The sequence below is a fragment of the Triturus cristatus genome, chromosome 2_1, assembly GCF_964204655.1.
Source record: "Triturus cristatus chromosome 2_1, aTriCri1.1, whole genome shotgun sequence".
Lineage (NCBI taxonomy): Eukaryota > Metazoa > Chordata > Amphibia > Caudata > Salamandridae > Triturus > Triturus cristatus.
In genome coordinates, this window is record NC_140581.1 from 172,948,806 (window position 1) to 172,975,833 (window position 27,028).

The 27,028-nt window shown below is 53.5% G+C and overlaps 1 protein-coding gene across 5 annotated transcripts in view; it reads right to left on the minus strand.

Annotated features, from left to right (window-relative positions):
• FDX2 (ferredoxin 2) overlaps nt 1-13,549 on the minus strand; it is a 267,455-nt gene extending 253,906 nt beyond the window's left edge. Inside the window, exon 1 of one of the 5 annotated variants that reach the window (XM_085629201.1) lies at nt 13,310-13,549. The gene's annotated coding sequence lies outside the window, so the exon portion shown is untranslated. The other 4 variants (XM_085629193.1, XM_085629217.1, XM_085629209.1 and 1 more) reach the window with 4 other exon arrangements.
• Nucleotides 13,550-27,028: the final 13,479 nt, after the last annotated feature.

Consider the following 27,028-nt stretch of genomic DNA (forward strand, 5'->3'; position numbering starts at 1 on the left):
CTTCCAATGCCCCCCCACCACTCACGCCATGCAAACCCCAACTCAGCACAGACGAATCCACCCCACCCTCCGCCGTTTCCCACAAATAAAGAACACATAAATATCATAGAGTGAGTAACACACAGGGGCAGATGTTACCTCAGCTTCGTAAAGAGCACTACTAATACAATACACCAAAGTGCCATCCAAATATATCTAGAACATGTTATGTTATGTTATTTATTCTTTTGTATAGCGCACGGCTACTCAAAAAGAGTGTCCCGGCGCTTTTTTGGAAAAGGAGGGCTGCAACACAATAACATAACACCGTTAAAAAAAAAAAGGACAGAATGCCAGACAAATACATGCAGGAAAAACAGGCTACTGGGTAAACAGCCAGGTTTTAAGGCCTTTTCTAAAAACTAGTAGGCTGGTAGCTCCCCGCAGAGTGAACGGCAGAGAGTTCCACAACTGTGGCGCCAGTAGTCCAAAAGAGCGGCCTCCCAGGCGAGCTCTCTTCACACGCGGAACAACCGCCAAAAACAGGGATTCCGACCTCAAAGACCGGGTCGGCTGATAGAAGACCAGTCTCTTTTGAAGATACTTTGCTCCCACCGCGTGGAGAGCTTTGTAGGCCAGAGTCAGAGCCTTGAAGGCGATCCGTTTCCGGATAGGGAGCCAATGCAAGGTTTTCAACAGGCCCGATGCACTGGCCCGTCTATTTAATCCAAAGATTGCTCTCGCAGCAGCGTTCTGCACCACTTGGAGCCGCTGCAGCAAATACTCTGGCAGGCCCAGGTAAAGAATGTTAGAATAATCCAACCTGGACCCGATCAGAGCCTGCACTGTCAGTTTCCTATGCTCCTCAGACAGCAGGGGAAGGAACCTCCGCAGCATCCTAAGGATGCCGAAGCAGGTGCCCGACACCCCGAGGATCTGGGATTTCAATGTTAGCCCCTTATCCATCTTGACCCCCAGATTCTTGGCGACTTGGGAGGAGCAAGACGGAGGAAACATATTAATCGGCCACCAGGCCTGCCAGTCTGGCTCTGTGTCGCACCCAAAGAAGAGTACCTCAGACTTATCGGAATTGCACTTGAGGCTGTTCAGTTGGAACCATTGGAAAACAGCCCCAAGGCAATCCCGGATACTCTCCCCGTCAAAATCTTCTCCTCTCTTACACGAGAAGAGGAGCTGGGTGTCGTCGGCGTAGGATACGATCTGGGCCCCATACGACTCCGCCAATGCCGCCAACGGGGTCATGAAGATGTTGAATAGGGTCGGGCTCAAGATAGAGCCCTGTGGGACCCCGACTCCCAGAGGCGGCATCACGGCGGAATCTGGCGAGGCCCAGACCGTTTGCCGGCGGCCGGCTAGAAAGGAGGAAAACCAGCCGAGCACCGTCCCCCGCAAACCTATCTCAAAGAGTCTTGCGAGAAGGCCATCATGGGGGACGGTGTCGAACGCCGCCGACAAGTCCAACATCACCAGCATGGCTTTGCCCCCAGAGTCCAGAACCCCTTTAATGGTTTCTGAGACCTCAAGGAGCGCAGTCTCTGTGCTGAGATGGGGACGAAAACCCGACTGGGTGGCGTGCAAGATCTCGTTGGTCTCAAGAAAATTGGAAAGCACAACCTGAACGTGCTTTTCCACAATCTTCGTGAGAGCCGGCAGCAGAGAGATGGGCCTATAATTGACCGGGGCCTTCGGGTCTAGGCCTGGCTTTTTGAGCAATGGAATCACCATCGCCTGCTTCCAGGCGTGCGGGACCACTCCCTGACTCAGCGAAAGATTCAACAGCGGGTTTGCCAGTGGATTGATCACCTCCGCAACTTCGCTAAAAATTTAGCAGGGCATGGGTCAAGGGGCGAACCCGATTTGAGATTGCCCATTAGCGCTAAAGAGTCAGGGGCAGAGAGCGAAGGAAACACACTCAGCGTCACACCAGGCCAAGCCCACGGGGATAAAATGGCCTCAGGATTAGTCTGGCCCGTGGGCCCAGGCGATGGAAAAGAATCCTGTATGCGTTGGATCTTGCTCGTAAAGAAATCAGCAAGGTCCGAAGCCCAGGTACCAGACGGTTTTTCGTCCGAGGTGTTAGACCATGGGGAAATAAATTCTCTCACAATGGAGAAAATCTCCTTGCAGGAGTTAGAAGCAGCTTCTATTCTCCTAGCTAGATATGCTTTTTTTTCCAGGCGAATGTCCCGGTGATAGGCCTTGACCACCGTTTATAGGTCAGCTTGGCTACAGTATCATATTGTGCCCGCCAAGCTCTCTCGGCCACCTTACACTGCTGCCGCGTAGCCGACAGTGCTGCGGTAAACCAAGGCGCAGAGACCCGTTTCGGTGTCAGGCGGGGTGTCAGTTCCGGGGCAAAATCATTCAGCCTGTCTAGGAGCCAAGCTTGCAGGGTCTCCAAGTCCCTATCCAGATCGCCAGAGAGGGAACATGGGTGATCCACAGCAGCCTGGACCAGCATCTCTGGGGTCACACGATGATATGCCCTATCCATGCAAAAGCAGCTAACCTACTTACAGCTCGCCAGTAGTGAGTAGGCCATCCTCGGTCTATTGACATAATAACAAGCTTAGTCAATCGATATCTCTCACATTAACAACAAATGGAGATAATTATAACTATATTTACGATATGCAGAGTCCTTAAAGTCCAAAATGGGAATTCTGGTACTCAGGATACAAAAAGCTTACTGCAGATAGTGGGGTAATTCTGAATTCAGTTCACATCAGCCCAGACCAACAGAGCGTGAGTCTATCTAGCAAATGCTACTTCAATCCTGCACATCCATACCGCCATCAGAGGCCTCGTCCTGTCTTTCTGATTCTCTATTTTGCTCTTCCATCTTGAAGTGTTCCTTTAGAACATCTGCAAAGATTTAGGATCCAGGAAAATCTTTGATTTACCATTCATAGTAACCTTGAGTCTAGCCGGATACAGCATGGCGTAATCCATATTTTGTTCCTCTAGAAGTCTCTTCAGAGCGAACTGTTTTCTGGCCTCTTGTACCCTCACAGTAAAATCTGGGAACAATAGGTTTTTGGAACCCTCATGCAGCACGTCTTTCTTTTCTCTGGCCTGTTTCAAGGCAGCGTCCCGGTCCCTGTAGTTTAGCAATTTTGCAATAACCGAACGAGGCGGAGCTCCCAGGGGAGGCTTAGGGCCTAGGGATTGATGGGCACGTTCACCCACAAATATTTCTGAAAAGGTCTCTCAACCTAACAGAGCAACCAGTAATTTTTCTATGAAAGTCTCCATGTTGCCCATCGCATTCCGGCAGACCTGTGATGCGTATGTTACTTCTTCTGGACCTAGCCTCTAAATCTTCTGCTTTGTCTTGAAGCGCCAGAATCGTTTTCTTTTGGGTTGCATCTACCTCAGTCTGCGCTTCCTCCACCTCTGACACCTGCTGTTCTGTCATGTCGAGCCTCTCCGAATGTTTATCAATCCGCTCCGACATTCTGTCCATGCGATAAGCCAGCATGTCTATTTTCCCATCAATAGATGCCAGACTCTGCGGCATCGCTGCCAGGATCTGTTTGATGTCTCCCTCCATCTCTTCTGGCGCGCTGTGCGCTCGTCAGAGATTCCTCAGTCTCTACATCTCGATTTCCGTTGCTCGAATTGCAACTTAGGTTGCATCTTGTCCACTTTGCCTATTCTGGGACCCGATGGGAGCTCGGCTATCACCCGATCTCACCCCTCGAGCAGCGCTCTGATCCTGCGCAGTACCAAGTGTTTTATAGTGCGTGCTCAGGCACGATAGAGTCGGGCATACTGGCAATAGGTATGGCGGGTGGGCAACCTTATTCCCAGAGGAAGATTGTATCGGTGGCCCACAGAGCAGGGCAGGAGACAGCAATGTTAGGACCAGGGGAAGATCAAGGACTCCGTAGCAAGTACATGTCTAGAGTTCGAGTTCATGAGCGAGAAAGACCTACACCTGCTGGGAGGCGCGAGAGCCTAATTGTCCACTGCGACTATGTGGAGCTAAGCAAGTCAGTCAAACACTAATCTCCCCTGGCTGTTTTTTTTGCACAATCTCATCTCACCCTCAGTTCTAAAAGTGCGATTCACTTCACAGGGATTCTCCATCTGGGGTGGGTTGTGTGGTATGGCAGTCCCATCTTCCAGTAACCACCACACCAATTTTAGAGAAACGCGATGTACCAACGTAGGTGGATATCACAGGAGCAGGGTCCACCTCAGCCAGGGCAGTGGAATCTCCTTAACAAAAGCAACCTGAGCGGATTCCTGACTGCAAACAGGCCGCCCCAGCCCAAGCTCCACAAACCCACGTACCTCCGCTCTGTGAAGCAACACAGCCCAGGCCTGGATCGTTCCCCACACCGTCTGCAAGAAATGATAAGGCCCGCTGAGGTCCTCCTCTGTGTCACAGCACCGCCGGTCTGCCCCCGACCCAGCCGACAAGGTGCAGGGCATCAGGTGTCGCACGCCTGTGCTCCGCTGTCAGGCCGAGTTCCCGGGGGCGCGCAACCGCTCAGCCAACGTACCCAAGTAGGACATGTCGCATACAGCGCCACAGCTCTTGAAAAACCCAGCAGCTGAAACGAACACTACGTAGCGGGCGTAGGCCGCAGGCACAGGCCGCAGATGGCTCCGCCGTCAATGTCCTTTGTTGTCGGTGATCTGCGCGTCCAAAGAAAGCGCATGGCAGTGGAACTCGATCCGCTCGTTTTATTGCAGAATGGAGTCGCGGATAAAAGGATAATGGAGGATTATGTGGATGGCTCGCGGTGCTCGTTCAGAGCGTGGCCATCTTGAGCCTTGGCAAGCTCCGCCCCCACCTCGGATCACAATCCTTAATCAATCCCCGTAATTCCCCATCTTTTGGTGGCGTTTCAATAGCTTTCTATTAGTGGATATTGCATTCCCGCGGTTTATGAAGCTAATGAATTAAAGAGTTTATTACCTTGAATAACGATACAGAGCCCTTGTATATCACTTGGAAAGTTCTAAAAGCATACACTTTGGATATTACTATTAGATATGTCTCTAACAAAAATTGCCACATAGAAGCGTTTATAGGTCATGTGATACTACCCATATGAATGAGCATGCGAAGGCTATTTGATCTGGGACAGCAAACAAGGAGGATATATATTTATCTGTTGACGTATTGTAAGTCCTTCATTATGAGGAATCAGTGGGTCGTATTCCCACTCACAAAATTAGAGAAAAAAGCAACTCTGGGGCTATTCAGTATATAAAAGACAGTAAAGCGGGATGCCATATTCAGACCACTGATATCTTGCAGCAATTTCAGAACTATTATCACTCTATTTGTAGACCTATGAGGCACTTATAAGAACTGCTGATGCACTTGAGAGATCTTTCTCATTCAAATTACGTTCCCTTTGCGATACACCAATTAATGATTCAGAAGTGAAATTTGATTTGAAGAAGATGTTGCTATTGTAATTCAATTCCTACCTCCGGAAAGGGCTCAATACCTATTGAATTCTATAAACGTTTTTCCATCTTCATTAGCCATGATTATTATGCAAATAGATGAAATTGATCAGGACTGTGAAAAAAAATCTTCCCTCCTGTATTTAAGTAAATATTTAAGTTTTTCTAGTGTTCGTAAATTTGAGGATTGATTTACTGGTATTCCCACAGGACCATTGTTTTCTATCAAGCGTGACAACAATTCATATTAACAATGCTATTTCCCGGAGGAGGAGCCTAGCGCGCAACCAAGATGGCCGCGTAGGTGCGAGGCTCCCGAGGACCTCCGCGACCTCCTGAATTAATCCTGGCGATATCCTGTCCTTGTCGAGGGGACTGTGTTGGGGAACCGGAGCTGAGGCGCCACCCGTTTTTTGGGCTCGAATCGGACCCCGGACGCCGGTGGGAGCATCGATCGAAGGTTGTGGCCTTCTCCTCGCCGGCCCCCCGGATTGGAGTAGTGGGGCGATCCGGGGACAAAGTGAATAACAGCGGCGAACGGGGCTGGGCGACTGGCGTACCCCGCACTTTCACTTTCGCTTTTGCGCCCTCCTAGCTCTCAAGCGGGGTCGGACTGCGGAGCGGGGTGTGGTGGTGTGGCCTTGTCCAGGAGCCCGGCTGACCCGCCGGCGGTGGGTTGACCCGCGGTTCGGTGGTCGCCCCTGCCCCCCCCCTGGCACCCGTGACTTGGTATAGCGGCCCGTTTGGGGTGCTTGGCACGACGGTGGAAGAGCCAGCATGTCCACCAAACAAGATGGCGACCGGGCGAAGGTGAAGACGACCCGCCGTGGCACGGCGCACCAGGCCAACAGTATGGACCGCTACACGCTCCAGAAGGGTTCTCCGGAGACATCGCGTGCATCCCCGGTGGGCCCGACGGAGGCATCCGCTCATCCGGTGGATCTGACCCTCCGGGACGTCATGGGCGCCATCGCAGAGATGAAGGCCTCGGTGGACCAGCGTTTCGACACCTTAGCGCAAAAAATAGACTCGGTCCTGGTGGATGTGAGCCTTGTGAGGGCAGACTTGTCCAAAACAAACGACCGAGTCGACTCCCTGGCCCACACCACGACGAGCCTCACGACAGACGTGGTGGCCCTCCAGAAGGAGGTGCGCCGGCTTGGCCAGGCGAGCGCCCTGATGGACCGGCGACTGGAGGACTCCGAGGGTCGGGCCCGGAGGAATAATGTCCGTATTGTGGGGGTGCCGGAGGGACGAGAGGCGGAGGCGGCGGATCTTTTCGTGGAAGAGTTGATCCTGACCCATCTCCAGCCCCGGGGGCTGAGTAAGTTTTTTGCGGTGGAGCGTGCTCACCGGGTCCCCGGGGGCAGACCTAAGACTGGTGCCCTGCCGCGGCATCTCATTGCCCGGATTTTTAATTTCCGGGACAGAGATGCTATCCTCCAGACCTCCAGACAACAGGGACCGGTCAAGCTTGACAACATGGAGGTACATTTCTACCCAGACTTTACCCCGGCGGTCCAGAAGCAGCGGCAGAGCTTTCTTGGTGTTAAACGTCGCCTGAGGGACCTGAACCTCAAGTACTCAATGCTCTTTCCAGCTAAGCTGAGGGTAGAGGTGGATGGTCGCACGCACTTCTTCGACCGGCCCGAGGCGGCTGGGGACTGGCTGGACACTCTGCCTGTAGATCGGGGCCGGGGGGGCGGGGGGGGCGCGGCTGGCGAGGAGGGCCGGCCGGAGTAGAATTGAGGGGTGACTGCATAGGCCTTGCTCTGGACGTTGTTCCTTCACCATTTATTGATTGCGTATTTTCCCCTCCTATGGAGGTCGTGCGGGGTCTGTTGGGGGCTTCCCTCCTCCTCTGGGGGACTAGTTAGTATTTTAGCTATGGGGCGACAGGCACACTGCACTTTGGGGGGGCTGTCTGGGCTCATGCAGGGGTGCAGGGAGGGGGGAGTTTTGTTGGGACCGGGGGGTGGGGGGGGTGTGTTGTTTGTTAGCACCGCAGGGCAAACCCGCTACTATGTTGTTGTTTTTAGGATGCTCGATGGGGGACGACCGATTGTTTCGACGTATGATGGGGGGTAGGGATTTGGCTGTGTTGTCATGGAATGTTAACGGCCTGGGGGATAGGATTAAGCGTGGTGTGGTCCTGCAGTACTTAAAACGTATTTCACCAGATGTTGTCTTCCTGCAGGAGACGCACCTTATAGGTAACTCCTTTCATGCAATGAACCGGCGGGGATATCGATTGGCGGCCCATTCTGGCTTCACCTCGGGCTCGCGGGGGGTGGGTATTATGATCAAGAACTCGCTCCCGTTGGAGATTGATGAGGTGCGCCATGATGAGAGGGGACGCTACACGGTTCTGGTGGGAAGAATGGAGGGTAGAGTGTTTATCTTTATATCAGTGTACGTCCCGCCTGGGTTACAAGCCACCACATTTGCGGACCTGGGGCGCCTCCTTCTGGACCTTCCGAGTGGCCTGCTGGTGGTTGGAGGGGATTTTAATGCGGTAGCCTCTGGGTCTATGGATCGCCATCCCCCTAGGGACCTCCCCCGGGCACAGGCGTGGCTGCCCGGCCTTCTGGACACGCTGGGCCTGGTGGATTGCTGGCGATTAAAGCATCCTGCATTGCGACAGTACACCTTCCACTCGGGTGCCCATGGTAGCCTCTCGCGGCTTGATTACATCCTTGTCCCGGCGGCCCACGCAGGGAGGGTGGGGGAGGTGCGCCATCTGGCGCGGGGTATCTCAGACCACTCCCCATTGTTGTTGCATCTCGATGTCTTCCCGAGGGGGGATGGCAGGGTGGCCCCAATCAATGCATGGTATTTGCGCGACCCCACCATTCGTGCCGATTTGATCAAATCCCTACAGCGATATTTCGATGAGAATGTGGGGTCGGTCTCTTCGGCCATCTCCCTGTGGGAGGCTTTCAAGGTAGTCCTTAGAGGGGAGGCCCTCTCCTTTATCTCCCATGCCCGGCGGCGCGAGCGGGAGGAGGTGACCCGGGTAGAGGCCGAGATTGCAGAACTGGAGGGTGCCCTGGGAAGCGGGGTAACAGACGACAAGTTGCATGTTCTACACCTAAAGCAGGCGGCCTATCGGGCCCTCGTCACGGAGGCGGCCAGGGGCCTCAGTAGAGAGCAGCAGGGGCGATTGTATGATGTGGGTGATAAGGCTGGCAAATTGATTGCGTGGTTGGATAAGAGGGAGAGAGCGAGCCGTGTGGTGCCTTTGATTGAGAGTGTTGATGGTGCGTGTGTCACTGAGCCGGAAGCCATTGTCTCCTGCTTCGCGGATTATTTCCGCGAAGTCTACTCCCCGGTTTCCCCCTGCTCGGAGGCAGACTCCCATGCCCTGCTTCGGGACATCGCACTGCCCTCCCTAACGGTGGAGGACAGGGATTCGCTGGATGCCCCTCCCACCTCGGACGAAATTGCCTTGGCTATTCGCTCGGTTGCATCCGGCAAGGCCATGGGCCCCAATGGTATTCCCATCGAGCTCTACAAGCTACGCCCGGATGTGTTGGCGCCCCACCTGCGCGCGATGTTCCTGGCGGCCCACTTGCGGGGTTCCCTCCCGCCGGACCAGCGTCTAGCCACAATTGTGGTGATCCACAAGGAGGGGAGGCCCCGTGAACGGGTCACATCCTATAGGCCGATTTCGCTTTTGAACGCGGAGCCCAAAATCCTCGCCAAGGTGTTGGCCAACAGGTTGGTTGGCGTGGTGGGCGATTTGGTCCACCAAGACCAATCTGGCTTTATACCGCACCGTAACACGGCGCTCAATCTGCGGCGCTTGCACGGGGTGCTCGCGCGTGTCCCATTTGTGCGGGAGCCGGCCATCTTGGCGTCCTTGGACGCCACCATGGCGTTTGATACGCTTGAATGGCCATACATCTGGGCGATGCTGGCAAAATTCGGGTTTGGCCCGGGTTTCATTAGCTGGGTCAAATTGCTATATTCGGGCCCATTGGCGCAGGTGGTAGTGAATGGGCGAGTCTCGGCCCCATTCGCGCTGGGGAGGGGTACGCGACAGGGTTGCCCCCTGTCGCCTCTCCTGTTTGCTCTGGCCCTGGAGCCCCTGGCGGAGTGGCTGCGGTGGCACCCTTCTATCCGTGGTCTCCGCTGGACTCCCGAGCATGAGGACCGTGTGTCCCTCTATGCTGACGATATCCTTCTGTATCTCGCCTCCCCGCGTAAATCACTGATCGTCCTGGTTGATGTTTTGCGTTCATTCGGTCGCAACTCAGGCCTGGTCATCAACTGGGCGAAATCCTGTGTATATGTGCTTTCCGGGGAGGCTCCGGCCTTACCACGGGACTGTCCGATCCAGATTGCCTCCCAAGGTTTTCGGTACCTGGGTATCTATATCACTCTTGACCCGGAGGCCCGCTATGAGCGGAATTTGTTACCCCCCCTCCGGCGTTTGAGGGAGGACGTGGTGCGCTGGCGGCGTCTGCCGCTCTCGCCGCTCGGCCGAGCGGCCTTGTTTAAAATGATGTCCCTGCCACGCTTCCTCTACGCCCTCCAGAATACTATGGACTTGGTCCCGGCACGCTATTTCCGTGAGGTGGAGGGCCTCCAGCGGCGCCTGTTCTGGGACGGGAGGCCGCGCATTGCTCTGGCTAAATTGACGCTCCCGTGGTACGATGGGGGGGTCGCCCTCCCTGACATTAAACGGTATTACTGGGCCTCCCAACTAGCTGCAATTAATCATGGCCTTTACGGGCCCGCCTTGAACCCGGCATTTGAGATGGATAAGATGCTCCTGCCCGGTGGCGATTACAATCGAGCGCTCTACTCTGGCGCGCCCGACTCCCGTCTGACGGGGCCGACGCGTGTCATGGTGCGTGTCTGGCACGCGGCTAATGCAGCTATGGGGTGGAAGGACCGTTTGACCCGGGCGTCACCGCTATATGCGTCTGAGAGGTTGGGCTCCCTGTGGACATCGAAGGGCTTCGAGAAGTGGGACACGATCGGAATCAGCACAGTGGGAGATCTCTGGACGAGGGGGGGATTCAAAACTTTTGAGACGCTGCAGGCGGAGTTCCAGCTGCAGGGCAGTGAGTACTTTCGGTACCTACAGGTCCGGCATGCGCTGGGCTCCGTCTTCCCGGATGTCGCATCCATTCCGGAGTCTTCCCCCCTGGAGGACAGAGTCCTAGATGGCCATGTCCCGGACAGTACGATCTCCCTCATATACAAAAAACTGATCAACGATAGATCGTGCCTGCTGACTAATCTCCGCGAGGCTTGGGTTGCCGACGGGCTGGAGCTGGACGATGAGGATTGGATTTCCGCGGTGGCCTCTCCGAAAGAGGTGGCCATCCCGGCTCGCCTTCGTTTCGTCCAGCTCAAGATCCTTCACCGGGTTTACGTGACGGGGCCAAGGCTTCTGCGTATGGGTTTTGCTGGTGACGGAATGTGTAAGCGTGGCTGTGGTGCGTTGGCGACTTTCATGCATATACTGTGGGAGTGCCCGAAGGTGGAGCGATTCTGGCGTGGTGTGCTTGAGGTCCTGCGTGTGGTGACGCGTGTTGCGCTGCTGCCTGAAGCGAGGAGATGCTTGCTGAATGTATGGGAACCGAATGACTATTCGGTCCCGCAGACGCGGTGGGTGACTCTGGGATACATGATAGCCAAGCGCGACATTGCTCAATTGTGGGGATCCCAGAGGCCCCCTGCGGTGTCGGCCTGGAAAGAGCATATGGATTGGTGTATGTTTCGTGAAAAGGTGGTGTATGTGGCGAGAGGTAAGCCTGGGGCGTGGGTGAAACTCTGGGGCCCCTGGAACGCCTACCGCGGGGGTATTTGTGAGCCACCACTGCTACCGGCTGCCTCGCCTGCTCCGTCTCCCTAGACGGCCCCCCTCCCTCAGCCGCGGGCGCGCGGTCCCCCAGTCCCTGATCTATTCCCATTCCCCTCTCCAGAGTTCTGCTGCGGGTTTGGATCCCCCACTTATGGAGCACGTGCTGTTATTTTGGATCGCGGGTTGCCTTGCGGGTGTGGTTTTTTGGTGTTGTTTTGTTTCAAGAAAAGGGAACCGTACTGTGGGCTTGGAGCTGTGTGGCCTGCACCATTGATTACTCCTGTTTCACTGCTCTGCACTGCCTAGAGACTTTTACTGTAAGTGTGCAATATGTTTTTGTCATTCTAGCGGCCGGCCGGATGGTTGTAGGCCCATACCTGTAACTTTTACGAACTGCAATAAACGGTTTCAAAAAAAAAAAAAAAAACAATGCTATTTCCCTACATTATGCAGCACATATATTGCAGCAACAGGCCGGTATGATTCTTCATGATGCTCAAAACTATTTGAGCATGTGTCTTGCCATATTCTTTGAGCAGTCAGTGGTAAAATGAGGTTTAAATTATTCGTAGGATGGAGACTCTCTATAAAAAACGTTGTTGCTAGAGAGATGGCTGTGCTGCATTTCTCCAATTGGATACAAATATGATGTGATACCCCTTCAGGCCACCCAACAGCACCAATGCTATCGGCTATTTAGCTAGAACCATATTTACAACATTTTAAGCTCATATTTTACCAGCTTCCAATAATGGGCTCTGACTGGGAAAGGGATGTTTGAAATTGCTCTGTTGTGCTTTAGTATTGCTGGCCCACTGTGGTTCGAATATGGAGAGGTACATGCTGATATGGGCAGAAGAACTATATTTTGGTGGTCTTCTATAAAACAGATGCAGAACCAAAGGTTTTAGAGGAGGGATGCCAGCACAATATCTTATTATGTCTGGGTGTGTCTTCTGAAGCGTAATGGCTGTAAAGCCATCAGTACTGAGAATCATAACCTATGTTGTCACCCATCTATAGCCTTAGGTTGTGTTGTGTCTATCTATTTCTCCGGTAACGCAGGAAGCATCACGTGCAGCTCCTTACCTGAATCCACAGGCAAATCCTGTGCTTCCATCTCCCAGTGAGCCATTGCCCGCCATGTGCTAACTCCTACATGTAGATCCCGAGCATCGTGCACTTTGGCCATTGCATGTTGCACCCCCCACCCCCAAACAACAAGCTGCTTCCTTTCGTAAACAGTAAAGAAATAATGAATTGCCGTCCTCGTATCTACAAATTAAGTTTAAGCCCGTTTACATTTCCGTGAGTGCCGCGTGATGTTCATTCTCCCTGCAGCAGTGGCTTTTGGCAATCATTTCAACCACAGGCATGTGCAACACACTGTTCCTGCAACACGATTGGCAGTGTCGCGTTCTGGTCCAAAGCAGCCCTAACATGGTTCTTGTAGACAAGACATGCTGCCCCCAAGCACAAGTTTGCTCTATAGCCCACACTGTCAGGAACGCCGTTTCCTCACGAATGCCCTAGTTGTAAAATGTACTGCTTCCCCCCCTGGGACAGGTATCACTGGTCTCACTCACCCTGCTACGATACTGTTGCGCATTCAGTAAAACAGTATGCGGGGCCCTCTTCTGCATTAGCAGTACATGATTGAATCCCGCCGTGCAATCCTATTGCCTGTTGTAGTGCATCGCTTAATTTTCCAAAAGTAACCAGAATATTTAATCGCCTTTTCTGCAGCCCGTGCCCTTCTGTACAACACTTTTAGACGTTATGTTTTTAAACAAGCAGAGCAAGATATGGGGCAACACACCCGAATACCGTGGCATGCAGCATCACGACGGCGCTCGCCAGGCTGCAGCCCCTTATACGTAATTTGCTATCACTTAATAGCAGTTCCTGGGACATCCATGCAGCATTCAAGGGCGCCAAAACCTGACCTCAAGCCGCACATGGTTTTCACAAGCTTTCTCACTCGGAGGCAGCTTGAGGTCAGTCGATAACTAACCTCCAGTGGCGAGAGTTCACTAACTCAATCTTACTCTTTGTATTTACCTTTCACTCGCCACCCAGGCACTTCCGGTAGATACCATCCCAACATGGCGACTGTGTACGCGAGCCAGCAATCCCAATAGTAGAAGTTTCAGCTCCTGCGTCAGAGTCACCCAACCGTCATCAGCAATAGAAAGAGGACAAGGTTACGAGACAATAGCTTAGCTTCCGAGGTTCCCGTTTTTTTGCCTTCAAATGTGCCCAAGGGCAGCGCGGGCTCGGATTGGTTCTCATTTCGGCTGCACCTATAACTACATTTACAGCCGGCTCAGGCTTGCAAAACAGCTTGCGATTGGCTGCAAGTATATTGTAAATAGATGCTCTGTAGACACCATCAAGCCGCTAAGAGACACTGGTACGTTTTACAGTAAAAAATAACAAGCCAATTGGTCTCGCATTTGTGAAAGTTAGAGCTTTTGGCGTTGTAAATGATAATGCTTACTTATCTTTTTTTGTCTGCAGTGGAGTGATTATTTAGAAAACGAAAGTTAAAACTATTGGCTTTGTAAATGTAAATATTTTTTACGTATGTGTTGTGGAGTGGTTGTCTGTAATATGCAGTGGAATTATGTGGATAGTTTGAAGTACACTGAGGCCTCTTAGAGTAGGTAAAAAGGTTTATTTTCAAGGTACAACAACCCCAAAGGTCCTTCATCAGCAACTGCCTGCTCTCTGTCCCCTTGATTCCACATTCCAGAATCGAGTGGAGATGGCAACCAGCAGCAGATGTAGCTAGTACACAAGATAGATACATAGATACAACATATATCTCCCTCCTTTAATACAAATAATAACACACACAAAAAAAACAAGAATCCAAAATATGTCAAGGACATAGCATGAACAGAATTCGAAGTCTAAGTACATAAATAGTCCTTGTGCCACCTCGGTTTAAAGTTGATACGATCCGGCCTTCCGCCCTCAAGTTCACTGGGAACAAAAGAACCCGAATCGTTAAAAGACATCGCGTTCCAAATTATTGCACTTAGTTATCTTCCACATATTCCACCTCCTGCCATCATTCAACCAGACACTGTTACCAACAACCTTCATTAACTCCTTGGGCTTGAACCATTTAGACAAACCCACTCTGATTTCCCACAACAAACGACCTTACCTAATCACCTACCCTGAACTCGCCTGCACAACTCTTTATCCTGTTATTGTATCTGAGAATGGCGTTTACTGAGTGGCAGTATGGGTGTATTACAGTAACTTCAAATCATCTTCTTCACTGCTCTTTTGCAATCCACCCGTCCGCATCAGCTAACTGCCCACATTCCTTCAACACACGGTTAAATCTTTCAACCATGCCGTTTTCCCTAGGATTGTAAATCAGTGGTACAATGCTTCACACCTGCACCCTTCAAGTATTTACCAAAATCGTCAGCAAGAAACCTTGGACCGTTGTCAGTCGTGACACTCTCCGGATAACCCTCTCTACGAAAAACCTCCTCACAAAAGTCTATCACGTTGGATGATTTAGTCTCCCACACAAACGCTACTTCGGGCCATTTAGTAAAATAGTCCATCATGACTATGGCATACCTGTTTTCAATGCCTCTGGCACTGAACGGCCCACAAATGTTCATAGCAAGCTTGTTTTGTGTGAAAATTGTTTTTATTCGTCAACGAACATATATATTGCCGGCCCCTGTAGCCCCAGAGGTATCGGCCCAAGCAACACATTGATCATGACATTGACAATTTTATCATAATAGGATACTTTGAATGCATTTCAGATGAAAACCAACTTTCCCAACTCCCTCCCCCCGACCGCACCGTATTGCACCCAACCAACGACATCATGTATTGAGCATAAGCCGGACACTTCCATGTCCAATCCCTGTGTGTACCCCCCCTCCGGGGGAAACTAGATGCGCCCCTCCTCCCGTTCCTCTGGAACTGGCTCCAGGGGGAGACCCCTATAGTCTGCCCACCTCTTCCAAATCTTATAGTGTTTACGGGGGCACCCCCTAGCTGCAAAGATGGGAAGCTCCAGTCCCATATTGAAGTCCAAACCCCTCTTCCACACATTCAGCGAGGGGACAGTCAGCGCTTTCCATGCCCTGGCGATATCCCTCTTGGCCAGTGTGAGACCCAGCAGCAATAGGTGCCGCTTGTATATGTTGCCACCAATGTCCTCCATGATATGCAGGAGTGTCAGCTTGGGGTCCGCGGGAAGATCCCACCCCAACACCTCGGATAAACAAGCCAACACCCCTCTCCAAAACCGATACAGTGACCCACAAAGCCACACGGTGTGAAAGAAGGAACCCTCCTCCCTTCTACAGCGGAGACACTCCGGAGAGGCAATCAATCCCGCCCGCCACAGCCTCCGCCGGGTATAGTAAGCCCTATGCAGATATTTAAATTGTATAAGACGGAGTCGGATAGCTATGGCTGCTCCCCGTGGCGAGGCAAGTGCATCTGTCCAGTCCGTCTCATCAAGGGGCCCAACATCATTCTCCCATTTCCCTTTGAGCTGCTGGAGCGATGGGGCGCTGTGGATAACTAGCGATCGATATATCTTGGAGATTTTCTTGTCATGGAGGTCCCCCATAAAAAGCTTCGCTTCCACAGGGCTGAAGTCTGCTATGGAGTCTAATCCCACTAGGCTGGGGGAGAGTGCATGGCGCAATTGTAGATATCTATAGAACTGCGTCCGGGGCATGCTGAACTCTTGTTGAAGATCCTGGAAGGACTTCAGAACACACCCACGCACCACATCACCTATGGTGGAGATGCCAATCCGATCCCACCCCTCAAACCCTGCCAGGGCCGTCAACTGCGGTAGCCGCCCATTGTGCGACAGTGGGGTCTCCCGCGTGAGCACGCCCCAGCACCCAGTGCGCGTCAGCGCCTGACGCCAAAGTTGGAAAACCACTTGCGTCACCGGTGGCAACCGCGCCCGACGGACAGCGGAATAGAGCAAGGTGTGAAGTGAAGTGTGAAGTGAGTGTGGGGCCATGAGCCGCCACTCCACCGCATACGCCGGGTCTCCCCCACTCCCATACCACCACTCGTTCAGCACCAGCAAGTGGGAGGCATGATAATATGAGAGCAGATCCGACGTTGCCAGACCCCCAGTAAATGTTGAAAGGAAGCACGTCCGTAAGGCTACTCGCGCCACCCCGCCCTCCCACAAAAACTGCCCCAGAGTCGAGTTCACCCGACGAAACCACTCCGGCGAGATCGTATAAGGGTGATTCTGCAGCTGATATAGGAGCCACCATCTTAAAAATCGCAGACCGGCCAAAGATAGTGAGTGGCATGCGAGTCCACAATTTGATGTCCCGACAAACCTGTTCCCACACAGGCACCACGTTTCGCCCCCAAGAAATTGCCGGAGTAGGTGATAAGAACACCCCAGATACTGAAGCCCCCCCCCCTCCGCGATCCGCACCGAGGACGCCCATTCGTGCACCGGAGTCGGACCCCCAAGTACCCACAGCGTGGACTTTCGGGGATTCATAAAGAGACCCGACGTCTCACCGAAGATTTGCATGATCCGGAGCAGCCGGGGCCCCGTACGATCAAGGTTCGTCAGAAAAAAGAGGACATCATCCGCGTAAAGGGCTATCCGATCGGCCAAGCCAATTTCCCACTCAAATCCGGAGATCTGCGTGTCCATTCGCACCCATACCGCCAACGGCTCCATGGCCAGGGCGAACAGATACGGGGACAGGGGACACCCCTGGCGCGTCCCACGTCGTATGGGGAACGGCAGCGAGGACGCCCCCGCCACCCTAACCGAGGCCGTGATCTCCGTATAGAGAAGCCGCACATAGGACAGGAACCGTGGCCCGAAATTCAAGCGCTGCAGCAGTAGGAACAAATAGCGCCAACTAAGGGAATCAAACACCCTGTCCATATCTGCCAATAATAGGGCTGCCGGGACCCCCAGTCGCTGCACTTCAGCAATCGCCACATGGGCCCGCCGTATGTTATGTCGCGTGGCACGGGAGGGCATGAACCCCGCCTGGTCCGGATGGACCAGCGAGGCAATGTATGGCAGGAGGCGATTGGCCAAAGACTTCGCCAGAATTTTAGCCTCCACATTGAGGAGGGAAATCAGACGATACGAGGCGTGCTCCTCCGGGGGCCTACCCGGTTTGTGGAACACTACAATCTCAGCATGCCTCCAGTCCCGGGGCAACAACCCACGCTCTCGGGCCTCCTCCACTACCGCTGTAAAATGTGGGCCTAATGGTAGAAAGTACTTCTTTAAAAACTCGCTCGGAAACCCGTTCAGGCCCGGAGCCTTGCCCGGGTTCAGGCCACCCAGAGCCTCCCCCAACTCCTCCGCTGTTAGCGGACGATCCAATGCTGTCCGTGCCGTTTCGGATAACCCTGTGACCGGGTGATCACTTAGGAATCTCTCCACCGCCGTTGCCGTGAGGCTCTCACAGGGGCTATATAGCCCCGCATAGTAGGTAGCAAAACTATTGTCCAGCGTCCCCGGGTCCACTATGGGTGCTCCCCCATGATCCACTATCCCTGGGAGGTCCTGAGCATGATACATCCCCTGGCACAACCTGTGCAGCATTGCACCCGACTTGTCTCCCCACTGATACACTCGACTCCTAGTGGCTAGCCACACCTGACGTGCCTCGTCAAGCAGCATGGAACCATATGTCTGCTGCGCATAAAGTAACTGCCGACAGTGCACCGCACATCCCTCCTCCCGGCCCCTACGCTCCAGTTCCCGAACCTCAGCCTCCGCTCGGGCTAAGCCCGCTCGACGCTCACGGCGGGCCGCCACACAGAAGGAGATATCCGCGCCGCGGAGTGTCGGTGTAACGTCCTGGCTTTCTCGGGGTTGGGACAAACAGACAATGGACCAGAGAAAGGGAGGTTAAGGAGGATTTAATAAACAGATAAACAACTACAGACAACAAAGAATACCGGTACTGGAATCACCAGTTAAAGTACGATACCCATTCACAGCTCTTCTAACCGTCCTCTGCATGCACACCGGTCCCGGTATGCTCCAACGGAGGGCACAGTGCTAAGCAGTGGCCGACAATGCCACTCGACCGCTGTGAAGGGTAGTTCCAAGGTTGTGGAATATACGGGGGGCACGTGGGAGTCACCCGGCCGGGCTCTCTACCACCTGGGAACAGCCGCTCTACCAGTTTCCCCCAGAGTACTGCCACAACACAAAGACGCTGGGAACACCTCCTAGTGTGCGTCTCTTGTATCCGGGTTTAAGTGATGATACCCAAGGTGGTGCAGAGAATGGATGGGAGCAGCCGCTCTACCTATCCCAGTTCTCCTACGAGTGTCGATGGCTAAGACGCGGAAACACCTCCTGGATAGCGTCTTAGCTCTAAGCGTGTGTTCACCCAAGTAACGAGGTGTAACGCCCTGAACGTCTCAGGATCGTTTAACAGACACGACAATGAGGACGCAACCACTTGTGAAGGGTTAGTTCTTTTAATGAAGGCAAATAAAATACAAAGAACAAACAAAAGTTATAGTCACTGGAATCCTCCAGGCTAAGTACGTTACCAGCCCACAGCACGGATGGTCCTAACCGTCCTCTGCATATACGCCGATCCCGGCGTATGCCAACAGAGGGCAGAAATGAAATGGCCGACAATGCCAATCGGTAGGCTGTGAGGGGCACGAAGAGTGTTGGGGAGAATCGAGGAGTCAGGGAAACACCCAGCCGGGGTCTCTACCTGAAGGGAGCAGCCGCTCAACCTCTTCCTCAGACTGCACCGGGACGCGGAGTCACCTCCTGGTGATGCGTAACCGATACCCCAATCACAAGCAAGAAGACTGAACCGAGAGCAGCCGCTCGATCGATCCTGTGGACTTCCGAGTCTGTAACGCGGCAAACACCTCCTGGTGTGCGTTACAGCTGGCAGTCCCTGTGTCTCTGGTCGGGCTGGGAGTTACGACTCCAACCAGCAAAAGCGCCACTGCGCTTTGACTCAGCCGAGTCAAAAAGCGAAGCTCAATGGTTGACCGGTAGAGCTTCCGGGTCCTTCACAGGTGACGATGGGGCAAGACACGGCCCAGGGAGTAACGACTCGACCTACCTCCGTTCTTGCCTTACTGGAGCACCACTCCTGAACACTGCTCTTCACGAAGCAGGTACATCGGTGTAAACACAATATCCGACAGCCTTGTACCTCCCGGTTCCTCCCTTTATAGGGCGTGTTTTCCTTGAGTTATGTAACAGCTCTCCTGTTTACATAAGGGCGTGTTTCCCTTGAGTTATGTAACAGCTCTCCTGTTTACATAAGGGCGTGTTTCCCTTGAGTTATGTAACAGCTCTCCTGTTTACATAAGGGCGTGTTTCCCTTGAGTTATGTAACAGCTCTCCTGTTTACATAAGGGCGTGTTTCCCTTGTATGACAGGAATTCTTGACACGAGGGTTGGGAGCTTCGGCTCGCACCAACCTCGATTTCTCCAAATTGTCAGGCCGTTGGGAGCTTCGGCTCTACCAACGGTACTTGTGCCCAATGACGTTGAATACGGCTCTCAGAACGGGACAGGACACGGGCAGGAAGCACACGCCAGCACCTCTCCTCCGCTCCTTAGAATGTTCCTTCCGCCGCTCCACTCTCCAACGGGTCCGTGTACCTCAACCAGGTAATCCGGCAAAGATCAGAATATCCGACGCCGAGTCCCAGCGATCTTCTCCTTAAGTAGTACTCTCGGCGTTGTATAACATGAAAACTAGGCGTTACCCTTGGTGTTATGTAACCAGAACTCTTGAGTTGCATAACATGCAAACTAGGCGTTACCCTTGGTGTTATGCAACCAGAACTCTTGAGTTGCATAACATGAAAACTAGGCGTTACCCTTGGTGTTATGTAACCAGAACTCTTGAGTTCCATGAGGCAATTGTTGCCGGAGGGTATTCTGGGAGTTGTAGTCCGCTCTCCTCCAAGCGCACCAGGTTCACGGAAGTGGCATCGTAGGAGGGAATCCATGTGCGGGAGGGGATTCCTGACAGTACATCCCCCTCCCATCAGCGCCCCCCATCAGGACCAGCACAGGAAGGATATCGACGATGGAACGACGATACCAGACGAGGAGCGTGAACCCCCGCCGCAGGTTCCCATGACTGCTCCTCGGGTCCGTACCCCTTCCATGCCACCAGATACCATAGTTTGCCCCTGCGCCACTTGGAATCCAAGATACCAGCCACCTCGTACTCCACCTCCGAATCCACAGTCACCGACACCGGCGTACGAGGCCTCACCGCGTTCGCGGGTTTCAAGAAGGAAACGTGGAACACGGGATGGATCCGCAGGGACTGGGGCAGGCACACTTTCACGTTCACCGGGCTGATGCATCGAAGGATCCTATATGGGCCCATGAAGCGGGGATGGAACACGCTACTTTTCTTGAATCTCATGTGCCGTGTAGAGACCCAGACGTAATCTCCAGGTTTGTAGACCGGTCCAGGCCTTCTCCTCCTATCAGAAAAGGCTTTATACGTGGCTTTAGCCCCCTCCAGGGCAACTCGAGAACTCATCAAGGCCTCCTTGATGCGGGCCACCCTCTTGGCTGTTGTCGGCAATCTGTCTTCCCTGACCGGGTGCAGAAACGGCAAGAACCGGGGATGATGGCCGTAGTTACTATAAAAAGGGGAGGCCTTGGTGGAACAATGTGTGGCGTTGTTGTACGCGATTTCCGCGATCCAAAGTAGGTCCACCCACTCATCCTTCCCTTGCTCTACAAAACAACGCAGATATTGTTTGAGCGACTGGTTCAGGCGCTCCGTCTGGCCGTCCGTCTGCGGGTGATAACTCGTGGACATGGCAGACTTGACGTGTAACGCCGAACACCAAGTTTTCCAGAAGTGCGACGTGAACTGAGACCCCCTGTCCGACACGATCACGTTGGGTAGGCCATGTAGTCTCACTACATTCTTCAATAACAACGACGCCAGCGCTCCTGCCGAAGGTACCTGTTTGCAAGCGAGGAAGTGCCCCATCTTCGTGAGATAGTCCACCACCACCAGTATGGCCGTCTTTCCTTGATCCTTTGGTAGCCCGACAATGAAGTCCAAGGATATGTTTTCCCAGGGTTTGGTCGGTGTAGGAAGGGGTTGGAGGAGTCCTTGCGATCTTCTGTGGTCCGATTTCATGGATGCGCAAATGGTACATGATGAACACCAATTCCGGACGTCTGTTCTCATGGCAGGCCACCAGAACTGCCGTCCTAGGCTCGCTACCGTCTTTTCTACACCCAGATGGCCGGCACAGGGAGACACGTGGCACCAGGTGAAGGCTTGTTTTCGAAGCCTAGGCGTGGGTAACAACATATCGTCCTTTCACCGGAATCCCGTCCTTCATCTGCCACTCCTTGTGACTGTGAAGCCACCTCCGCCACATGAAGGTATGGGTCCCCTTCTGGACCCCCCTGAGGAACGTCTGTGGTTGAATCACCCCTATCACAACTCCTGGAGGGATGATGGAATGTTCGGCAACCGGCTGCGGATCCCTGGCATTCGATTGCCTCGAAAGCGCGTCCGCTTTCCTGTTCTCCGTACCGGGTCGGTATGTGATGTGGAAATTGAAACCGGAGAAAAAGATCATCCACCTCATTTGACGGGGAGATAAATGCCGCGCCGCCGTCAGAAACTGGAGGTTTCTGTGGTCCGTGTACACTGTAACCACGTGTCTGGCCCCCATTAACAAATGCCTCCACTCAGCAAATGCGTCCTTTATTGCGAGTAGTTCCTTCTCCGCAATATGGTAATTGCGTTCCGCGTCGTTCAATTTACGAGACATGTACGCCACAGGATGGAGCAAACCCGACACCTCATTCCTCTGAGATAGAATGGCACCCAGCGCCACATCAGAGGCGTCCGCTTCTACCACATAGGGTAATTCCGGATTCGAGTGAGCTAGCACCGGGGCGGTGCTGAAGGCCTTCTTGAGGGCCACAAATGCTTTTTGTGCTTCTGGTCCCCACACGAACTCCTGAGACTTCCTTAGTAGTTGCGTGATCGGGGCAACCAAGCCAGAAAACCCCTCAATAAAACGCCTATAAAAGTTGGCGAAGCCTATGAAGCTCTGGACTTCCTTTACTCCTCGGGGCACCGGCCACTCCTCCACCGCTCTGATCTTGCGTTCCGCCATCTCCTGTCCGTTGGGGCTCAGCATCACCCCAAGGAATTCCACTGATGTGACGTGAAAGTCACATTTGCTGAGTTTGCAGTATAGCATGTTTTCCCTCAGTTTTTTGAGAACCGCGGATACGTGCTGTACGTGTTCTTCCTCTGAGTTGGAGTAGATGAGTATGTCGTCTATATAAACGACCACGTAGATATCCAATACCTCCCGGAACACCTCATTGAGGAAGTATTGGAAGGCGGCAGGGGCATTGCATAGTCCGAACGGCATGACGAGGTACTCAAAGAGCCCGAACCTGGTCTTAAAGGCGGTTTTCCATTCGTCACCGTCCCTCATGCGCACTAGATGGTATGCCCCCTTGAGATCAAGCTTTGTGTATATTTGGGCCTTTTTTACCTGTTCCAGGAGAACGCTTATGAGAGGCAAGGGGTACCGGTTTTTTATGGTTATCGCGTTCAAGGCCCTAAAGTCCACGCAGGCCCTCAATTCGCCATTTGCTTTCGGGATGAAAAAGAGAGGCGATGCGGCAGGGGATTTCGACGGCCTGATGAACCCCAGCCCTAGTAACTTATCCAAATATCCCCGTAGATGTACATTTTCGGGTTCTGTGAGCGCATACAGTCTGCCGCTTGGAACGCTAGCCCCCGGAACCAGGTCGATTTGGCAGTCGAACGGTCTATGTGGAGGGAGCACCTCCGCTCGGATTTCATCGAAGACGTCCCCGAAACTGTGATACACTCTGGGCAGCTTTACGGCCTTTTCTGCTGCCGTGGCGACCGTGTGCCCTTCGCCTACCTCACCTACGTGGGGGTCCTGCCGCATGCCGCACCATTGTTCACAAAACGGGGAAGTCATCTCAATGTGATGCGTAGGCCAATCCACCGTTGGGTTATGTTTTTGGAGCCAGGGTAGACCCAATATGACCCCGTACTGCGGGGCTCTGATTATGCTAAAATCGATACGTTCGTTATGCAGTTTTCCGAACCTCACCGGTACTTCTCCTGTGTGCTGTCCGATAGGTCCGGTCACCAGACTTCTCCCATCCACTGCATACACCTCCTCTGGTATCTGTTTGGGAAGGAGAGTGAGACCCAGTCTCCGTGCTTCATTGTAGTCCATGAACATGCCCGTGGCTCCTGAATCAACCATGGCTACCACAGGTATCCACTGGTCCTGCACTCCTACGTGTAAGGTAATAAACAAATGTCTTCGCCCTTTTTGATTCGGGCTCAACATGGAAGGGATGTGGGTGTGACTCCAAGATGCCCCTTCCCTAGACCCGGAGTCCCTCAGTTTTCCGCCGGTGCATCCACCACTGCTGTCACCGTTTTGTTCGCTCGGTATCGTGAGGTCTTTGGCTTGGCTGGACACTCGCGTACATAGTGCCCCTTTTTTCCGCAGTAAAGGCAAAGGCCTTGCTTGCGGCGTGATTCTTTTTCAGTGGCTGTAAGGCTCGCCCTTATAGCTCCTATGTCCATGGGTTCTGTCCTGGTGGAGGAGTTGGTCTCAGGGCCACCCATCGAAACATACGATGGCAGCGCTTTCCCTTTCCTCTTGTGATTGCCCTTTCTTTCGTTCAATCTATGGTCCAGCCGTAGCACCAGGTTGATCAAGCCCTCACATGTCTTGGGTTGGGGGTCGATTTGTGCTACCACATCTTTGAGCTCTTCGCTCAAGCCCTGGTGAAACAGCGCGGTTTGTTTGGCTATGGGCCACTTGGTTTCGGCCACTAACCGTCGAAAAGCATTAAGGTACTGCACCAGATCATTGTTGCCTTGCCTCAGCTCCAACATCTCTCGATCGGCAGTATACGAGTCCGCCCTTCGATCAAACACCTTCAAGAATTCCTCGCGGAAGGCTCCCCAATCACATAGGATAGGGTCGCCCCTGCTCACCAGTGGGACTGCCCATTGCGCCGCGTTCCCAGCAAGATACGAGATCAGAAAGGCCACTCTGGCTTGGCTGGTCGGAAAGGCCTTTGGTTTGCAGGACAGATGCAGTGCTACTTGAGTGAGGAATACCTGCACTGTGTTGGGGTCTCCGCTGTACCTCTCTGGTGTCGCCAAAGGAATGGCTACGGGCATCTCTACCACAACCGCAGGAGCCGTGGCCGTGTGAGAGGCATCCGCCTGTAGCGGATCGTTCTGCAGAGCGTCCAGTCTAGCCTTAACGTCTGCTGTTTCCTTTCTGGAAGCGGTGAGCTCGATTTGCATCGCGGCTAAGACGGCCAACACATCCTCAATCGTGGCCATGTCGTTCGCCCAACCAGGAGATAGTTATGGAAGAGGTCGGATATTATGTAACGTCCTGGCTTTCTCGGGGTTGGGACAAACAGACAACGGACCAGAGAAAGGGAGGTTAAGGAGGATTTAATAAACAGATAAACAACTACAGACAACAAAGAATACCGGTACTGGAATCACCAGTTAAAGTACGATACCCATTCACAGCTCTTCTAACCGTCCTCCGCATGCACACCGGTCCCGGTATGCTCCAACGGAGGGCACAGTGTTAAGCAGTGGCCGACAATGCCACTCGACCGCTGTGAAGGGTAGTTCCAAGGTTGTGGAATATACGGGGGGCACGTGGGAGTCACCCGGCCGGGCTCTCTACCACCTGGGAACAGCCGCTCTACCAGTTTCCCCCAGAGTACTGCCACAACACAAAGACGCTGGGAACACCTCCTAGTGTGCGTCTCTTGTATCCGGGTTTAAGTGATGATACCCAAGGTGGTGCAGAGAATGGATGGGAGCAGCCGCTCTACCTATCCCAGTTCTCCTACGAGTGTCGATGGCTAAGACGCGGAAACACCTCCTGGATAGCGTCTTAGCTCTAAGCGTGTGTTCACCCAAGTAACGAGGGTTGGGAGCTTCGGCTCGCACCAACCTCGATTTCTCCAAATTGTCAGGCCGTTGGGAGCTTCGGCTCTACCAACGGTACTTGTGCCCAATGACGTTGAATACGGCTCTCAGAACGGGACAGGACACGGGCAGGAAGCACACGCCAGCACCTCTCCTCCGCTCCTTAGAATGTTCCTTCCGCCGCTCCACTCTCCAACGGGTCCGTGTACCTCAACCAGGTAATCCGGCAAAGATCAGAATATCCGACGCCGAGTCCCAGTGATCTTCTCCTTAAGTAGTACTCTCGGCGTTGTATAACATGAAAACTAGGCGTTACCCTTGGTGTTATGTAACCAGAACTCTTGAGTTGCATAACATGCAAACTAGGCGTTACCCTTGGTGTTATGCAACCAGAACTCTTGAGTTGCATAACATGAAAACTAGGCGTTACCCTTGGTGTTATGTAACCAGAACTCTTGAGTTCCATGAGGCAATTGTTGCCGGAGGGCATTCTGGGAGTTGTAGTCCGCTCTCCTCCAAGCGCACCAGGTTCACGGAAGTGGCATCATGGGAGGGAATCCATGTGCGGGAGGGGATTCCTGACAGTCGGCTTCAGGGCTTCACACAACGTATCCGCCCCGGACACGGAACCCACATTCCGCGACAGATACTGATCTACCGCCTCAGTCATATGCACTCTATAGTCGTTCTGCTGTAGGTGCCACACCGAGAGTCGCCAACGAAACGACCTCCCCAGCCCCCCCATCCGCAAGACCGCAGACACCGGGGAGTGATCTGAGAGCCCGCGCGGTAGGATCTCTGCCGCATCCAACCGAGACACCGCGGCCCCTGATAAGAATATGTAGTCTAGCCGGGAGAAGGAGCCATGCACCGCTGACAAATATGTGTAAGCACTAGCCGCACCATGACACCACCACTTCCCAAAGACCCCGCCCGCAACTGGCTACGGCGGTGGTCGCCCCCATCGTCTGTCCCCCGGACCAAAACAGCCCCCTGCATCTAGGAGTGTAGAGCAGCCGGCGGCATGTCCATGACGCGAAGACCAAGAAGACTCGCCCCCAAGGAACCTCCGGACCCTCAATGTCCAGTCGGCGGATGACTTGCCTCCGGGCTAGCCCCCCGCCGGGCTCCCCCAGACTTATGCCGGCGGCGGGATCTGGAGCGCCGCTGCTTCTTAGCGATAGTCCCTGCCACCTCATTTTGGGATGAGTCCGATTCTCTACCCGGGGGTGTATGAGGACGCAGCTTCACAGTCTCATCTGTCCATTTAAATACTTCCTCTGGCGATTCGAAGAACAGTGTTCGGGACTCATATACAACCCTCAAGCGTTCTGGATAGAGAAGAGCGTAGGATAAGTGGAGTTCCCATAACCTGGCCTTGGCCGCTAGGAAGGACTGACGCTGCTGTTGGACCATTCATGTATAGTCCAGGAATATAAGTATGCAGGAGTTTTCGAACTGCAGAGGCTCCCTCTCTCTGGCCTGGCGGAGGATGACATCCCTGTCGTGGTAGTTCAGGAGTTTGGCGATAATCGGCCGGGGACGGGCCCCCACCGGCGGCCTCTGAACCAGAGCCCGGTGCGCCCGCTCCACTACGAAGCAGCGGGACAGCGATTCAGCCGGGAGCCAGCCCTCCAGCCACTGGGAGAGGAAGCGCTCCATGTTGTTCCCCTCGCAGCCCTCCGGAAACCCCACAAAGCGCAAGTTATTCCTGCGGCCCGCCCTTCTGCATCCTCAACCCTGCCTGCCAGGCCCC